The sequence below is a fragment of the Notechis scutatus genome, chromosome Z, assembly GCF_049901735.1.
Source record: "Notechis scutatus isolate UNSWTSFEM ecotype Mainland chromosome Z, rNotScu1.2, whole genome shotgun sequence".
Lineage (NCBI taxonomy): Eukaryota > Metazoa > Chordata > Lepidosauria > Squamata > Elapidae > Notechis > Notechis scutatus.
In genome coordinates, this window is record NC_142025.1 from 69255792 (window position 1) to 69275071 (window position 19280).

At 39.4% G+C, this 19280-nt stretch overlaps 1 protein-coding gene across 4 annotated transcripts in view; it reads left to right on the top strand.

Annotated features, from left to right (window-relative positions):
- The window catches only part of SUGCT (succinyl-CoA:glutarate-CoA transferase), a 440323-nt gene that overhangs the window by 220893 nt on the left and 200150 nt on the right, over positions 1-19280 (top strand). The window lies entirely within an intron of this gene.

Below are 19280 nucleotides of genomic sequence, written 5' to 3' on the forward strand. Positions count from 1 at the left end.
TTTTTCATTATGGAAAAGATACAAGTGGTGACAAGCTCCATATTTAAGTGACTACTTCTTCAAAGCTGTTACATTTTATTCCTTCTGTAACAAAAGTGATATAATTCTGTGATACTTGGGTAAACAAACATAGTCAATGCATAATACATTTGTTTAAAGATGATCTTCCCTCTGTCCATTTCAAACTCCTCAGAATATGCTTCTGTCATGATTTAGAGACAAGTGCATTCATATTTTCTAAATTACCAGTCATCATTTTCACCAGTAAATAAATCCAGTATTCTACTAGAAATATTGGAGGAGGCAGAAGGTGAAGGTGGATGGTGTTTATGTTGTCTGAGAGAGAGAAGAACATAAATGAAATGTTCAGATGCATAGGATAAGGGGGGAAATAGATGTATCTCATTATCTGTATAAGCAGGAGACATGGCTTATTTTCTCTTAGGAATGGTGTTTACAGCACATGTGCATGTGTGTGTGTGCGTGCGCGCGCGCGCACGCACGCACACACACACACACACACACACAAAATAAACCAAAATCTTATCCTATAACTACGGTATGTCATGCTTTCTGGCTCTGCATGTACGTGAAGAGTATAGATAAATGCATATGGCTATAGTTCCTTGAGGTGTAAAATATTGATTGCACTGACACTAGCGGTAAACAAGCCTGCAAGCTAATTTGACTAAGCTGAGAATACACAGGAACAATTACATGCCTCAGGAAACCTTTTTAAGAGATGTTTAATTATTGTTTTTCCTATCTTTCAATTGCCAGCACTCATAAATTTAAAATAGTGACATTTTGTTCGAATGAGTAACAAAACTGAATTTTTCTGTAATTGTGCTGATTATTTTTAAACAAGCCTTTTCTGGATAGTATTTGCTTGTCTTAAAAATGTGCAGCCTGCAAGCCTCTGTTTCAGCCAAGCAACTTTAGTCAATCTTCCATCCATAGATCTCAGGGTAGGATATAAACAATAAACTAATATTTTAAAAAAACTTAAAATGATGATATACCACCAAATAAATTAGATTAATAGAATTTGGACAGAGTTCATGAGCCTAAAATCCATAAACTTTTTGCTCAGTGCCATAATTAAATTAAAATGTACGCAAGCCGGTCTGTAGGAAAGGGCTTTCTATTATTATAGCATTTCAGAGAAAACTTCTCTTCTACAATTTCCTTATTTGATTCCCAGTCAATTTTTAGTTACCGTATATACTCAAGTATAAGTCGACCTGAATATAAGCCAAGGCACCTAATTTTACCACAAAAAACTGGGAAAACTTATTGACTCGAGTATAAGCCTAGGGTGGGAAATGCAGCAGCTACTGGTAAATTTCAAAAATAAAAATAGATACCAATAAAATCTTTCACTAGGACAGTTGAGAATAAGTTTGATGTTCACAATTTCCTCTTTGAAAGAGACCAGTAAATAGGGAACAAGAAGATGAAGAAAAAGAAGTGTGTTTTTTCACACTTTTCACACTGCAGTGAACAAAAATGGCATCATAGGAACAGGCTTATTCTCAGTCCAAAGGTTTGTTTCTGATTTCTTCCCTGATTTAAGGGAAATTTGGGAAACGAACTCACTATCATGAAAGGTTTAATTGATTCACTAACCCAAAGAAGATGATGATGACAGTGGGAGGCAGGAGTCACTCTCTCCCTTGCAAGAAAAAAGCAAGAGCCGTTCTTATGATCTCTCTCTCTCTCTCGTAATACAGTCAAGCCCTTTCCAGCACGCGATCCGCCGCCGCTTTGCACCTTGCAAATGCAAAATCCCGGGGGTTGCATTTGCAAGGTGCAAAGCGGCAGGGACGGATCGCGCGTGCTGGAAAGGGCTTGACTGTATTAAGGGGGGAGAGAGAGAGATATCATAAGAACGGCTCTTGCTTTTTTCTTGCAAGGGAGAGAGTGACTCCTGCCTCCCACTGTCATCAACATCTTCTTCTTTGGGTTAGTGAATCAATTAATTTGGGAAATGATCTCACTATCATGAAAGTCAGTGTTCTCTGCCCGTGGGGCGTTTGGAAGAAAACGCCCCGCGGCATATCCACGTGCGTGTAAGGGGAATCAGAAATCCCCGCGTTCAACACCTAGCACGGCAGAAGAGAAAACGCAGCTGTGAGCAAATACTGGGAAGACCTGATTGATCAGAAGGAAGGAGGCAAAAGAGGGAGGGGTGGTGGTGGACGGAGGTCCCACTGGTATTTGTGAAACACTCGGTCGGCAGTGCTTAAAGTCAACGTCCTTGCTCCCACCACCCAAAGCCACGGTCCCCAATCGCGCAGCCCAGAATCGCCCTCCTCAGGGGCAGCAACGACGCCCGGTGTTTCCCGAGACAAGAAGCTCCGCCATGCAATGAAAGCGCCTGGCTCTAGGCTCGCGGGCTCAGAAAACAACGCGAGCCGAGGTGGCTTCGGCCCGCTCGGCTTCATTTCCTCAGCCCCAGCTGCTTTCAGTCCACTCGGGAGGAGGGGGAGGAGGTGGTGACGGCGGCTCGCGTTGTTTCTGAGCTCTAGGCTCGCGGGCTCAGAAAACAACGTGAGCCGAGGTGGCATCGGCTCCGCTTGGCTTTCCTCAGCCCCAGCTGCTTTCAGTCCGCTCGGGAGGAGGAGGAGGTGGTGGTGGTGGCGGCTTGCATTGTTTTCTGAGCCCGCGAGCCTAGAGCTCAGAAAACAACGCGAGCCGCCGCCACCACCTACCCTCCTCCCGAGCGGACTGAAAGCAGCTGGGGCTGAGGAAACGGCCGAGCGGAGCCGAAGCCACCTCGGCTCGCGTTGTTTTCTGAGCCCGCGAGCCTAGAGCCAGGGCGCTTTCATTGCACGGCGGAGCTTCTTGTCTCGGGAAACACCGGGCGTCATTGCTTCCCCCTTAGGGGAGGGCGATTCTGGGCTGCGCGATTGGGGACTTCGTGGCTTTGGGTGGGTGGGTGGAACGAGGACGGACGGAGTCCGTGAAGTGGGGCTTGCCTGCCCTTGCTGGCTGCCTCTGCTTCCTTAGGGGCGGGAAGGGGGCTCATCTGGACCAAGGGTGAGTCTCCCCTCACTTTCCCCTGAAGGATCTTCCGTCGCTTTTGCCTTCTCCCTACATCTTCCCTCTGTTAAAATTCCCCCCCCCACACACACACACACTTATTTTCGGGCGGATAGATTTCGTGTCTGAGCATTCTCACATGACGGTGGGTCTTTCCCCCACCCGTAAAAACAGTTAAAAAAAGAAAAAATATATCCTCATGCAAGAACTTTTCTGCTTCCGATTACCCCCATGCTTAAAAGTTGCAAAGGAAACACGAAAGCAGGGAAGCGGCTACCCAGCTCCGGAGCTCCACACCATTTTTTTTCAGAGGGGAATCTCACTCGAGTATAAGCCGAGGTTTTTTTTTTCAGCACAAAAAATGTGCTGAAAAACTCGGCTTATACTCGAGTATATACGGTATATCCTTTCACTGAAGACTAGAAAGTCTTTGGGGGATGTTTTAAAAAGATAGCTTTCTAGTTTCCATTTAAACATATTCTGCCAGTCGCAATATATTATTCTTTCATTCTTTCATTTTTAATTCTTCATCATCATTATCATCATCATCATCATCATCATCATCATCATCATCATCATCATCATCATCATCATCATCATTATTGTTGTTATTAATAATAATGTTATTAATATTAATATTATTTTAATGCTTTATTTGCTGCTTGATTACTGTAATAAAGATTGATTGATTGAAAATATTATAATAAACCAGTACACAGTTCTGATTGGTTATTCTGATCAATACAGAATAAACTAGAAATACAATTTCCTTAATTAGAAATTATTTATTAAATTTATATAAGACCCATCTCACTATCAAATGACTCTAAAACTCTCTAGCTTATGTTGCTAACTCATACTCATTTTTCATCAGCTCTTAATGCAAGTAGGCCTTAAAACAGTTCCTTTAACAACAGCGGATGAAATTTTATAATATGATGGCAGGAAATGATTCTTTAAGGTTGCAATATTGAGAAAGGAATTGAGAAAATGATATTTTCATATAGGCTTTTATGCTTGCATAATTTATCTCATAATGTATAAGTTGTCAGTATGCTTGAATCATTCAAACAGTGATAATATGCACAAATAATCATCTAGAACCTAACCTTTACTTACTTGCCCAGTGAATTCCTGCTCTGCCAAAGCTTCAGAATGCCAAAAAAAATTTTTTATTGGGTATAGTTTCAGTCACTCTGTCATTGCAGTATACCCTTCTGCAGAATATTTGTGTAAAGAAATAAAAATTAAAAGTCTTTGCCTTGCTTTCAGGCATTGTCTCACTCATATAATTTATGTTACTTAGCATGTTTCCCACATCTCTGTCTCAAGACGTCAAGAGTGGGTTATGTTGTTGGTTCAAATGTTACTGCCTGCATCTGCCATATTTCTTCCCAGTTTATTCTGCAAATGGTTTAACTCAATTTTTTTTAAGTGCCAATCACTTGATTTATGGTTGCTTCTATCTAATTCTGAATTCATTTTTGATAGTGTCCGCACAGATAATTGGGAGAGTTCATAACAGATTCCCCTTCCTCTTTTTTTCACTGCTGTTTAACAACTAATGTTGAAAATAAAACTTAACAAGAAACCATAAGTAGTATTATCTCCAGAATATTTAAAGTAGTTCATACTTACATAAGGAACCAAACTTCAGTAAATGTTATGAGCTGAAACATATTGTTCTTCGGGTATTTAGTTAAAGAACAAGTCTGCACAATAGTCTGGATTAGGCTAAAATGCAGTACTATTTTCTTGATGTGTTGTACATATCATGGCATCATATTAAGTTATAATGTAACTATATTTGTTTGGACATAGCACAGTATATAAATATCAGCTTTATGTTTTATTAAGGCTACTATTCAGTAGGAGATTGTCAGACCTGTCCTGACTTGGTCCTTTAATCAAGAAAGACCATTGACTCCATTTGTAGTGAAAGGTATTCTTTTACTGAAAGCCAAGTGGATTACTTTATAGTAAATGCAGAACTGAAGTGCAGAACTGAAGTTCACAGGCCAAAATTTCCCCATGCAAATTATATTTGAATAATTTTGGGGGGGAACGGCCTCTTCATTGGCAGGCTGGTTAGTGAGCTATTGCATTCCATTCCCAGGCTTTGACCTTGAGATGGTGTAGTTGGAAGGTAGGAGGAGTCAATAATCTTCCCCCTCCCATCCAGCTCCCTCCCCCCCCCAATTCATGGCAGACTGATAGCTAGTTAATGTGAAGCTTGAATATGATGGCAGCTCTGACAGAGATACAGTTTGGTGTAATGCTTAGTGCACCAAACTGGAAATCAGAAGACTGTGAGTTCTAGTCCTACCATCAGCATGAAACCAACTGGATGATCTTGCACCAGTCACTCTTTGTCAGCCCTAAGAAACAACAGAGTCAAATTAGTTCCAAATTATTGCCAAGATAACTACAGGGACTAATGCAGGCAGTCACCAGGAATCAAGAATTCCCCTTCCATTTTTTTTTTAAATTATTCAGTAGAGTTGTGCAGTATGCTGATTTGAATGTATGAGTGTTATGTCATGGCACTTGTCAGAAACTGCTTAAAGATGCAGCATCTTTTTGCCATATCTTCTGATACATGTTCCCAAGAACAGATACATTTGCTTTAAGGGAGCATGCTCTGAATGCTGTTCCTCATTTCATATATGGAACATTGGACAACCCTATTGTTTAGCTTCTTGTTTGAACCCAGCCATTCATTTTGTAAGTATTGTGCTATCAGGAATATAGCACCCATCAAAGTAAATTGCTTGAGATAATTCCTACATTCTATGAAGTAGATTTTCCCAAGGTAGCATCCACCATATGTGATAAAACTACATTTCCAAGAATCCGCCAGCCAGTGCTAGAAGGACTAAGGTGCAAAGTTAGAGAGCAGACAGAATAACTCTATGATTGGGGCTCTGTCAATTAGGGTAAAAGGTTAAGAAAAAGAAAGTAAGAAGGCAGAAAAAAATACTTTAGAATGTATGAGAAACATGTAAATGTGCTAGGTATTAGTAAATCTTCAGCCGTTTGATCTGTCTGGATCAGTGGTGGTATTCTACCGGTTCGGCCTGGTTCGAGCAAACTGGTAGTAAAAAATGCTACCCCTTGGCTGAACCAGTAGTTACCTGTTCGGCCAAACCAGTAATTCTTTTTTTCTTTTGTTTTCCCCACGATCAGGTGTTTTCTGATGATCAGCTGTGCTGGGCAATTTAGATTAGCTAGAAAGCAGGAGAACTGATAGGGAAAATTTTGACTAGCCTTGCCCACTCTTCCCACTTTTAACTCTCACCTCAATCCCTATTGGTTCTCCGAACTGGGCCTCAGCTGAGCTAAAAAACAGCACAGAGGGTGTCTCTGAGTGCTCAGTGCTGGATTTCAAAAGCCAAGAGCTCAGCTCAGTGCTACAAGGAGAAGAAGTGGCCTGAGAGTAGAGCTGAGCGGCTGGAATGTTGCCTTCCTTCCCAGACTCTGAGGACTGAAGCTTCTATTTTTCAGTGCAGACTCAGGCAACAGATTGCAGAATGGTAGATCTGTAACTCTGTGATTCTGCGAGCAACTCAATCTGCCTCCCTGCTTCACCTGATTTTGGATAAAAGTTGCTCTTTTAAAATAAAAATTAAATATTTACATACATGGTGTGTTGTGAGTTAATTTTGTGAGTTTGTTTGTTAGCAAATTTTATGTTATGAGTTTGCTTGCAAGCCAATTTTTGTGTGATATTATGCTTTTATATTTTGAAATTTGTGGCAGATGTACATTCTGTGATTGTTTTCATACCTTGCTGGTATTGTGTAATTTTGTGAGTTTGCTTTGCTTACAAGCAAATTTTATAATGTTGCTTTTATATTTTGGAATAAGTCAGATTTTGTGTGTGTGTTTGTCCCCAATCTCCATTTTGTTGGACAGTGGACCCCATCCCCTGCTCTCTTAAAAATTTACCACACCAGTAGATTCTTTAATGAAGGAAGGCAAAAAGTTGGTGTGACATAGCTGGGTCTTGGGTTGCAAGCAGATTGGAAGTATGAATCTGAGCCTTTTAGGCTTAATTGTTAATTCCCCTTTGAAGATCCTCCAGCTTGATGGGTTTATTTGTGTGCCTCTAGTTAAAGTGATTGCCCTGGATCCTGTCTTCCTACCTTAATGGGTTAATGGGGTTATTTTTAGCCTAAATCTCTTAATGACTCCATTTAACTGTTTCTATTATCAGCTCTGTCTGCTCTGAGTTTTCTCTTTCAGCTAGTAATTCTTGGCTTTCCTAAAGGGGGAAGGGCTGGCTTGAGTTTCTTGGCACTGTTTTCTGAGGTTTCTGGTGCTGTGGGGTTTCTGGCACTGTCCTTCCAAGTTCCCACAGAACAGTGCCGCCTGACTGGAATGCTGAAAAAAGCTTCAGTACATTTTTAAGATGAAAAGTCTAAAATGCTTAGGTGACTAAACATGGCATCCCCTCAATCCCCTGGCTTCTCTCTCTTTGCTATAGCGTTCATTCCATTAGGGACTGTTGGTCCAGGTAAGTCCTGGGCTAATGTAAGTTAGTGTTAGCTAAGAAAGATTTTTGTGGTGATACTGGCACAAAGTAACAAACTTCCTTGGTTTGGTAATTGTTGTTCCATTTTAAGTGTTTATTTTTCAATTATTAATTAATTGTACAGATATCAGCCATTCTTTACATTTCATTCTTACAGGGTTGGGGTTATGAGTTAGGGTTAGAGTTGAAATGTGTGGCTGAGAGCTGTGCTGCTGTGAAAAGTCGACTTGGTCACGCCCACCCAGTTACATGACCAACAAGCCACCCCTACCCAGTCACATGACCACCAAGTCACGCCCACAGAACCTATAGCAAAAAAATTTGAATCCCATCACTGGTCTGGATCTACAGTCTGCTCCAAAAGTTCTCTATGTAGTTCAGAAATCCAGTGGTCCCTGAGACAATTTTCAGAATTCTCTTTTAGCCATTCTTCAATTCTTTTAGCCATCAACAGTCAAAGATGTTCCTGAATTCCTCTGGAAAATCAGCTGAATAATGTGAGATGGAAAGTTATAAAAAATTGATAAATAAATGAAGTGCCACACTGGGTAAAACAGGCTGTAAAAGGTTGAAATATTAGATAACTGGATATTGGATAATCTGTAGATAATATTGGTTCTTGGAGAATAAAGATTTAGAAAGTTATTTTATAATGTTGGACAACTAATCTGCCTAGTTCAGAAGTATCTATATTGATTGATATAAGTTTTTTAGTCTCTACCACTGTCCTAGCAGTCTTGCAGAGTACCATACCAACACTCTTTTAAAGTAACAAAGCATTGAAAAATGCAATCACAGATCCTAAACTAGATGCATGCTATATAATCTCCTTGCTCTTTGATTATGGGTGGCTGGTGTTAGAAATTCTGTTGCAGTCTCTATTTCTGTATCTTGCACTTATTTGCTGTAGTCGGCTCTGATTGGGCCTCTAACCTCTTAGAAATTCTAAGTAAAGTTTTCTCTTCCTGTCACAACAGAAAGGCCCATGTGGACTGTGCATTTGTTCTGTAGTGGTATGTACAGAATTTCTAACAACTGGCTATGATTAAACTAATTTGACTATAGAACAACAATGCATTTCCCACAATATCATACATATTTTGAAGGCTCAGACAATCTGCTTTCTATTACTTGAAGATTAAATAAAAGACACAGTGACTCAGTTATTTGGATCTAGCACTGTAACTGGGCTTACCACTATAAAGTTGTCAGTCTGTTTGTCCCAATCGTCCCAGTTAAAGAAATAACATTTGGGTCGAATGGATAGTTTGTTCCCAGGCTTTGTTTATTGTATCCCCATTTAAAAGATCTGAGGTAGCATAAGCTTAGAAACCTAAAACCAGAATACACCATACTAAGCTACGTATATCACTCATTTAATTGGAATGTCAGCTTCTTGTGTTATATTAAGTACAAAGAAATCTATCCACCACTAAATTCATAAGTTTTATATTAAATCATCCAAAATGGGATTAACTGCATTTGTCTTACGTTTTGGGCAATTAAAGAGCAGCAAAATGGTATTTGAAACATTCTCTAACATCAAACCACAATCCAGTTAAAAGAATAAAATAAACACAAATAAGGAACTGATTAGAGTTCATTGAAATTGTTTAGGTTTTAGAGTAATTTGCTATAATCTGCTAATGGCAACAAATGATGTTCAATTTCTGACTCCAAAATGATGACTAGCTATGAAAAAAAGCAATTTACTTCATCTTCCTTGTATTATTTGTGATATCTTCAAACCACGTCTTATAGCAGTAGCACGTAGAATTATATATAGTTTCACAATGCTTTACAGTTCCCTCTAAACAGTTTATAGAATCATCATTGCCCCCAACAATTTGGGTCCTCATTTTAGGATGAAGGATAGAGGGCTTAGTCAACCTTGAGCCAGTTAGAATCTAACTGCTGAACTGCTGGCAATCGGCAGTTAGCAAATTTAGCTTGCAATACTGCATTCTAACCATTGTGCCACCATGGTTCTTATGGGTCCTCTTGGTCTGAATTTGTAAGAAATTTGATTTGCTACCAGATGGTCCATCTCCTTAAGCTCATGCCCCTGTAAACCCTAATGTTGTCCCCAAAACATTTATATTCTCTCATCTTAAATTTAGATCTCACAGTTAAATAATAATATCAATTTAATATTTTGGAGAGTAAGGTTTCAAACATCTAAATTCAGCTAAATTCTAATATATTTATAATTTTTATTTGGCCAGATAAATTCTAACATTGTGAATTTACACAGCTTGTTTGCATGACTCAGTTTCTGGCATATGTGGACTAGTGCTGATCAACAAATTGGGGATTGGGCACCCTTGCTTTAGATCATCCACATATAAATCTGATGTTTGATTCCTCTTCAATGTGTAACAAGTATAATAGTGTTGCAAAAAATTAGCTGATTTATAAGTGGAAGCTGATATGTTCATAAACATATTTCTATTCCCTACCTTTTCCAGTATGATAACAAGGAGAAATTGAATAATATTTATTATTATTGATTTTCATGTCTGAACCTGAACTTATATTTGATAGAAGCCAACTAAATAGTGCTTTATGAAACTGATTAATTTTAAGCACACCTAAAATCAACCACACTTTTTTTCCACCTCAGACGGAAACATAAATATCTGATCTGACAGAAAAGGAAGATAATGGGCATTAAATGAAAAACTTAAAAGAATATTGAGCCATAGTTTGGCATTGGTATTAAATGTAGTTTTTGTGGAAATAAATCACTTGATAATCTTATAGATATATGGAAAAGAAATTAGATTTTTTTGCAGACTTTTTTTTCACAACTTGATATCCTATGTACATTTTGATGAGTATGTCCAGTAAACCAGAATGGTATTTGCTTGGCTGTTGTGTCAGTATATTCCTGAACTGGAATAGAGCTTGGTAACAAGGTCAGCCAATGAATAGGCATTGCAACTAAATCAGCCAATGAGGATAGTTAGGAAACTGAAACTAGAAGTAGCCTAGGCTGGAAACAAACAAAAAGTAGCCTAGGTGTGGCTCTATGTTAAGCTCTGCAACAGTGGTGAAATTCAATTTTTTTTACTACCAGTTCAGTGGGCATGGCTTATTTGGTGGGTGTGGCTTAATGGTCATGTGACCGGGTGGGTGTGCTTGGTGGTCATGTGACTAGATGGCCATGGCTTGGTGGTCATGTGACTGGGTGGGCGTGGCCAACTCAATGTCACTCACATCAAGCGGTGGCTTCCCTGGCCCCTCCCCTCCCAGCCATTCCTTGTCACCCAGCCTCAACTTATCTATAGTTCTGTAAAAATGTTACTCACATTTTTTGACTTTATTATCTGCATACTATAGATGTACTTTCATGGACCACTGAAAGGAGGAAATGGCTCACATGCTTTACTCAAGAGTGTAAAAGGCAACAGGCTTTTAAGGGGCTACCACAAAGAAAGGGGAACAATGTATTTTCCAAAGAAGCAGAATGCAAACAAGAAGCAATGGATGGAAACTGAACAGAGAGAAGCAACCTAACACTAAGGAGAAATTTCCTGACAGTGAGAACAATTAACCAGTGGAACTGCTTGTCTCCAGAAGTTCTGGGTGCTCAATCACTGGAAGTTTTTAAGAAAAGACTGGACAGCCATTTCTCTGAAATGATGTAGGGTTCACTCCAAGTATTATTGGTATAGGGTTCCCTTCTAAGTATTATTCTGACACCTTTCCCAGGATTTCTACTCAGAGTTTGGCATCCTCAGTTTTCTTGCCTGAGCTGGGAGTTGGACTAGAAGACCTCCAAGGTCCCTTTCAAATCTTATTTTATGCTCTGGACTACTGACATTGAATGCATGTAAACCCTGAAAAATATGTGGTAGCCCTAGGCAAAAGAAAGGCAGAAAAATCACTCTAAGTGTAGGGACAGTGTAAAATATTAACACATGATAAATAATGGAACAATTAAAAATAATAGCATAGAGTTTTATCTCTCTCTCTCTTCCTATTTTCTTTCTTTCTTTCTTTCTTTCTTTCTTTCTTTCTTTCTTTCTTTCTTTCTTTCTTTCTTTCTTTCTTTCTCTCTCTCTCTCTCTCTCTCTCTCTCTCTCTCTCTCTCTCTCTCTCTCTGTCATACACACACACACGCACACACACACACAGCACTTAACAGACAAGCATTTTGGAAGCAGTTCCTTTAAATTTCTCCAAGGCTGGAGTGGATTCCCCCACCCCCTCTGTCAGACCACACTCCTTGTCACTCCAACACTTTAACTCACAAGGGGAAAGTGATACTTGCTGCCTCCATGGGGAATCCTTGGAGAAGTTTTTAAAGGACCTGCTTCCAAAATGCATTTCTTTTACGTTGCAAAAGTGCTCCAAGGCTCGATTCACCCCCACCCCTTCTGTCAGACTGCACTCCTTCTCACTCCAGACACTTTACTCACACAGGGAAAGCGTCCATGCCTTTCTTCCTTTTCCCCGGGCAGAAAGAGGACGTGGGGAATGGAAAGCTAGGAGAGCGATCGCAAGAGAGCGACCGGGCAACCAGGTTGGGGGTGTGGACAGCCAGGGGTTGCCACCGGTTCAGCGACCCACGCCAAATAATTGCTACCGGTTCGCCCGAGTAGGTGTGAACCGATTGAATACCACCTCTGCTCTGCAACTCTGCAGCTATGTAAAGCTCTGAGTCTGTCTATTGAGATGAAACTGCTTCTCTCCTCTTGCTTGCCTGCTGACTATTGAAGATGAAACTAACTTGCTTCCTTGCTGAAGGCTGGAGCTCTGCTCTGAACTTGCAACATGTTTCTGTTTGAGTTTGCTCCATGTTGGAGAAATCTACTTATGTTTATAAAGATGTTAAATGAAGCATCAGCCATCTGCATTTATTTTTCGGGTGCTGAATTATCACTGCAAAACTATCAATATGTTGTAATTTCCCATTTGTGTTTTCTTTTCATGGATTTTTATGTGACTTTGCAGTTATTTGGATGGGCTTGTAATTTCTCCAGCTGATGTGTTCATGTAACATTCCTCAGTTTAATCAACATTTGTTAAATAAAATGTGCAACAACAAAGAAGTAAATAATATTTTAAAGCTATGGTAGTTAGCCAGAGGGAACAAATTTGTAAATTATTAAACCCATTCCAAAAGTGCCTTTAAAACTTTTATGTGGTTTGTGAAAATATTTGATAATGTGCAAAAAAAGCAAATCAGCAACCAACCCCTTCATAGGTTACTGCCTTGTTGTGGTGAAGGGGCTTGTGTAGCTCAATGAAGCTATGAACTATGCCATGCATGGCCACCCAAGACAGACAAGTTATAGCAGAGAGTTCCGAAAAAATGTGATCCACTAGAAAGAAATGGCAACCTATTCCATTATCTTTGCCATGAAAACCCAATGGACAGTACCAAAAGGCAAAAAGATATGACGCTGGACAGATGAGCCCCTCAGGTCAGAAGGTGTCCAATATGCTACTGGGGAAGAGCAGAGGGTTAGTACTAGTAGCGCCAGAAAGAGTGAAGCAACTGGGCCAAAGCCGAAGGATGCTCAGTTGTGGATGCATCTGGTGGTGAAAGGAAAGTCCGATGCTATAAAGATCTATTCTCCATAGGAACCTGGAATGTAAGATCCATGAATCAAGGCAAGGTGGACGTGGTCAAACAAGAGATGACAAGACTGAATATTGGCATTTTAGGAATCAGCGAATTAAAATGGGTGAATTTAATTCAGATGACCATCAGGTATACTACCATGGGTAGGAATCCCTCAGAAGAGATGGAGCAGCCTTCAAAGTCAATAAAAGTAGGAAAAGCAATATTGGGATACAATCCCCAAAATGACAGAATGATCTCAGTTTGAATCAAGGCAAACCATTCAACATCACAGTAATCCAAGTCTATGCCCTAACCATTCATGCTGAAGAGGATGAAATTGACTGGTTCTATGAAGCCCTACAGCACCTAATAGAATTAACACCAAAAAAATGATGTCCTTATCATTCATGAGGAATTGGAATGCTAAAGTAGGAAGCCAAAAGATAAACCTAATAACGCAAGTTTGGCCTTGGAAGACACAGGCCAAAACAGGGCACAGGCTGGTAGAATTTTGTCAAGAGAATACAATGGTCATAGCAAACACTCTTTTTCAACAACCCAAGAGATAACTCTGCACATGGACATCACCAGACATTCAACAAAGAAATCAGATTGACTGTGCTCTTCAGCCAAAGATGGAGAAGCTATATACAGTCAGTAAAAACAAGACTAGGACTGTGGCTCAGATCATGAGCTTTTCGTTGCAAAATTTAGGCTTAAATTGAAGAAAGTAGGCGACTCAGATATGAACTAAATCATACAGGGGTGGGATCTGACTGGTGTAACTACCGGTTCGGTGATTTACGATTTGTGCGTGCCTCGCGCTTCACGGGCATGCGTGCCTGACATGCGCTTGCGCATGTGTAAATCATCAGCTTGCTGCCTGGACAACTGCACAGCGCTGCGTGCGGGTGCACAGTGGTTGAAGAAGCACTTTTTCCTGCTTTTTCAACCGTAGCTGTGCCGTGCAAAGCAGCTGATGTTGAAAAAGCAGGAAATAAAGGTCAGGTAAGAGCCTGGGCAAGCAGGTGGGCCAAAACAGCAGCAGACATAGAACCAGTTCTATGTCTGCTGCTCTTCAGAGCTACCAGTTCTACAGAGCTGGACAGAACCGGTAGAATCCCACCCCTGAAATCATATCCCTAATGAGTAGAGGTGACAAATAGATTTAAGGAGTTTGATCTGATAAACAGAGTGTCTGAAGAATTATGGATGGAGGCTCACAACATTGTACAAGAGATAGCAACTAAAACCATCCCAAAGAAAAACAAATTCAAGAAAGCAAAATGGCTGTCTGATGAAGCTTTGCAAATAGCTGAGGAAAGAAGGGAAGCAAAAGGCAAGGGTAAAAGAAAAAGATACATGCAATTGAATGCAGAATTCCGGAGAATAGCTAAAAGAGATAAGAATGCCTTCTTAAATGAACATTGCAAAGAAATAGAAAAAAAACAATAGAATAGGAAGGACCAGAGCTCTCTTCAAGAAAATTGGAGATATGAAGGGAATGTTTCATGCAAAGAAGGGCATGATAAAGGATCAAAATGGCAGGGACCTAACGGAGGCAGAAGAGGTGGCATAATTACAAGAAGAACTATACAAAAACAAGCTTAATGTTCCTGATAACCACGATGGGGTGGTCACTGACCTCAAGCCAGACATCCTAGAATCTGAAGTGAAATGGGCCTTAGGAAATCTGAGTAATAACAAAGCTAGTGGAGGTGATAGTATTCCACCTGAGCTATTCAAAATCTTAAAAGACAATGCAGTAAAAGTGCTATACTCAATTTGCCAGCAAATTTGGAAAACTCAACAGTGACCACAGGATTGGAAAAGGTCAGCTTACTCCAATTCCAAAGAAAGGCAATGCCAAAGAATGTTCAAACTATCTCATCATTGCATTCATTTCACATGCTAGTAAAGTTATGCTTAAAATCCTACAAGCTAGACTCTAGCAGTATGTGGATCAAGAACTATCAGAAGTACAGGCAGGATTTTGAAGAGGCAGAAGAACTAGAGATCAAATTGCCAACATACGCTAGATCATAGAGAAAAAAAACATCTACTTCTGCTTCATTGACTATGCTGAAGCCTTTGATTATGTAGATCACAACAAACTGTGGCAAGTTCTTAAAGAGATGGCAGTACCAGACCATCTGATTTGAGAAACCTATATGCGGGTCAAGAAACAACAGTGAGAACTGGACACGGAATCACTGATTGGTTCAAAATTGGGAAAGGAGTCCGGCAAGGCTGTATACTGCTGCCCTGCCTATTTAACTTATATGCAGAACACATCATGAAAAAGACAGGACTAGATGAATCACAAATTGGAATTAAAATTGCTGGGAGAAATATCAACAACCTCAGATATGCAGATGATACCACTTTAATGGTAGAAAGTGAACTAAAGAACCTCTTGATGCGGGTGAAGGAGGAGAGTGCAAAAGTTGGCTTGAAACTCAACATTAAGAAAACTAAGATCATTGCATCTGGCCCTCTCAATTCCTGGCAAATAGATGGAGAAGAAAGGGAGGTAGTGACAGATTTTATCTTCCTGGGCTCCAAGATCACCGCAGATGGGGACTGCAGCCAAGAAATTAAAAGACACTTGCTCCTGGGGAGGAAAGCTATAACGGATCTAGACAGCATACTAAAAAACATCACCCTGCCAACGAAAGTGCGTATAGTCAAGGCTATGGTTTTCCCAGTTGTAATGAATAGCTGTGAAAGTTGGATCATGAGAAAGGCTATGAGCGCCAAATAATTGAGGTCTTTGAACTGTGGTGCTGGAGAAGACTCCTGCGAGTCCTTTGGACTGCAAGGTGATCAAACCGGTCAGTCCTAGAGGAGATCAACCCTGACTGTTCTTTAGAAGGCCAGATCCTGAAGATGAAACTCAAATACTTTGGCCACCTAATGAGAAGGAAGGACTCCCTGGAGAAGAGCCTAATGCTGGGAAAGATTGAGGGAAATAGAAGAATGGAATGACAGCGAATGAGATGGCTGGATGGAGTCACTGAAGCATGAGGTGTGAGCTTAAATGGACCCCAAAAGATGGTTGAGGACAGGAAGGCCTTGAGGAACATTGTCCATGGGGTTGCGATGGGTCAATGACTTCACAACCAACAACAAAATAATTCTAGTTGATGTATTATTTGCACAGTTGTTTGCCTGTATTTTCAGTATAATCCAATTTGTTCTTTCACAATGCACCTTCCCTTTCTGCTTGCTTCCCTTGTTTGAAAACTAAATTTGGTTTATAAAAGTTGTCATAATAATTTTATTTGGCTTTGAGCATCAAACATTTGTTCTTTTATGTCTTACATTATACATAAGATGAGAATAGACCATTCATTAGATATTTTTCAGCACACATCTTTATACACACATGCAATATAAAGCCATTGATATTTGGGATGAAAAGTACATTCATTATATTTTATCCTCTGTTGTCTGTGGTTATAGGATATCACATTCTGCATTGTCTAGTTATTGCATTGGTTTTGATTCTGAAGCTTTGTAATTTATTTATTTATTTATTTATTGAATTTATATTGCCGCCTATTCGCCCATGGCAACTCGAGGTATTTTATGTCTTTTGATTCTAGTGGTACAGGTCTGAACCTAAAACATGAGCATATCCATGAAGTAGTACAGATATGATGCACAACAGACCATCTTCCAAGATTAGCATAGCCATTACATTTTATTTTTTAAGATGTCTAAACTTCCAGTGTTATTAGCAGGGTTTTCATTGGAATAGAGAGATACCGTCCACTCTTGTAACCTAATCTTTCTGCTCTGATACCATAAGAGATAAAAGAAATTTGGAATTGCTGAAAATTCTTTGATTCAGCTATGTTATAGACTTTTTCCCATGACAGATATTTATTAGTAAGTCTCACAAGTATTGTAGTTTCAGCATCTCTGGCATCCCTGCTTCATTTTTTCCCTCCAATTGTAAAGGTAGAGCTGCTCCTAAAGATCTCCCAATTCTTTCTCTGGCTTATGTTTTTCATAGTCTGCTTACCTTTGGATCCTGGGTATTCATTTTCTTGTCTTCGTAGGTAGAAAAGGAAAAATAAAACAATAAAACTGCTTGATCATTTTAAGAAGCAATTATCTTAAAATGATCAAGCAGTGGCAGTTCAATCCAGAGGTGGTATTCAGCAGGTTCTGGAGAACCGGTAGTAGAAATTTTGAGCAGTTTGGGGAACTGACATATACCACTTCAGACTGGAGATTTTACAGTATCCTTCACCTGCCACGCCCACCAAGCTACACCCACAGAACCGGCAGTAAAAAAAATTGAATCCCACCACTGGTTCAATCACATTAGAGTTATATTGCTGCAAAATGTTTTTGTTATAATCCATGGCTTAGCTTTTGTAGCTCCTGCATGGAAACTACCGAAATCATAAAGAAAAGGAAAATCTACAGGGTTGACAATAAAAATATCTCACTAGAAACTATGTTGTACTGTTTTATTTTGCAGGTCTAATGTTTGATCTGTCCCCATCTTCTGATAACGAAATGGATTCAATAAAAGTCTGGTTGAAGTCATTTTCTCTTCTAAACGATGTTAGAAATCTTAAGAGCCCCTCACACTAAATAAAAAAGGGAGGGTGGAGAAGTATTGAGATGCTCCTACTATAAATTAACTCATTGCTTTAACCAAAGCCATTTGAAACCTGGAAAAGCTATTGGTAGTTCCTCCTTAATCTTTGGGAGGAGCATTCGCTGGCTTATTTTAAAAAGGGGAAGACCAATATAAGATATGTTTTCTGAGAGGAAATTAGTTCAGACCTTCTGCTTCCATAGGGAGATTAGTTTATTGATATATAGTTTATTGATGTATGCACATCTAGAAAAGGTTTGTACACTTAAATAATTTTATCTGTCTCAACGAAATGTGATTATCCCAAGATTGCTGCAATTGTCTTTAGAATAAAATCAATTGATATAGTGACAGGTTGATTTCAATTTTTACTTCTCATGAGACACTCAGAGTGCAGGTAGAGCAATCCACTGGCAAGCTGGCTCCTTTTAGTACAGTCCAAAGCAAGATAGTTGCAGATGAGAATCGACTACCAAAAATCTTTGGTGAGTAGCAACCTTTCAGTGTCAGTTGCAGTGTTTCAGTGCACATAAACCTGATTCACTGATAAAGCTATTATAATACATATGTAATTGCTTTCTTTGATTTTTTTAAAAATACTGTTGTGTTTCAGCACTTCTTCTGTGTAAGAATTTTAAATGTTTGAATTTCCAAGGGTAGCCTAGCCCATAATTCCCTGCACAAGAGAATTATGTTCATTTCATAGTGCCCCTTACAGGACCTTTGACCAGTGTGTTTGTCTTTCAATCATCCAGTTCTTTAGCCAGCACTATAATAAATGCCAATACTCTAGATAAGACCCTCTTGAGTATTATTAGGCTGCTTTTTAATTTTAATTTTCTTGCATCATAGACATATGCTATCACCCACATAACCACTAAGGAGAAAAATCAGTCTTCTGTGTTGGTTCCCAATAATGCCAGGGCCCAAACATTCTAAGGCCACCATTGCATGCCTTACTGCCCTAAAAATTTATATCACAAAGAGTAAATGGAAGTAATGTAGGATAGTACTATCCAAAGAGAACATGGCTTTTCCAGTAACGTGGATAGGTGGTATGACCAATTTTCAACTCTCTTGTTATCCAGAAGTTTTCATTTCCCATTTGTTTCCAACAGCACACTGTTATTTTCCAGGTCTGGCTTTTCATACTTACCATTTGCATTTATAATGGCATATTTTAAAAAATCCCAAACAGCAACTTCTTTCATATATAATGGCCTTTGATATGTTCATTTTGCAGCATTCCCAGTAGCAGGGGTATATGGTAAATTTCTCTTTTTTAAAAGACAAAAAAAATCTGTCTGCATTATTTCCATAGCTTCACATTTGGAATTTTATTGGTTAAGCCTGGCATCTAATTGTAGAGAATCAAATATTTCAACAGTGCATGAAAGCACCTGTCAATGTTCTGCTTCCTTTCTTTAATGTTTCTTAGATTTGAACAAAGAAAATCTTACATATTTTATTAGCAAAGTGTCAAAAAGTGAAGCACACTGTTCATAATA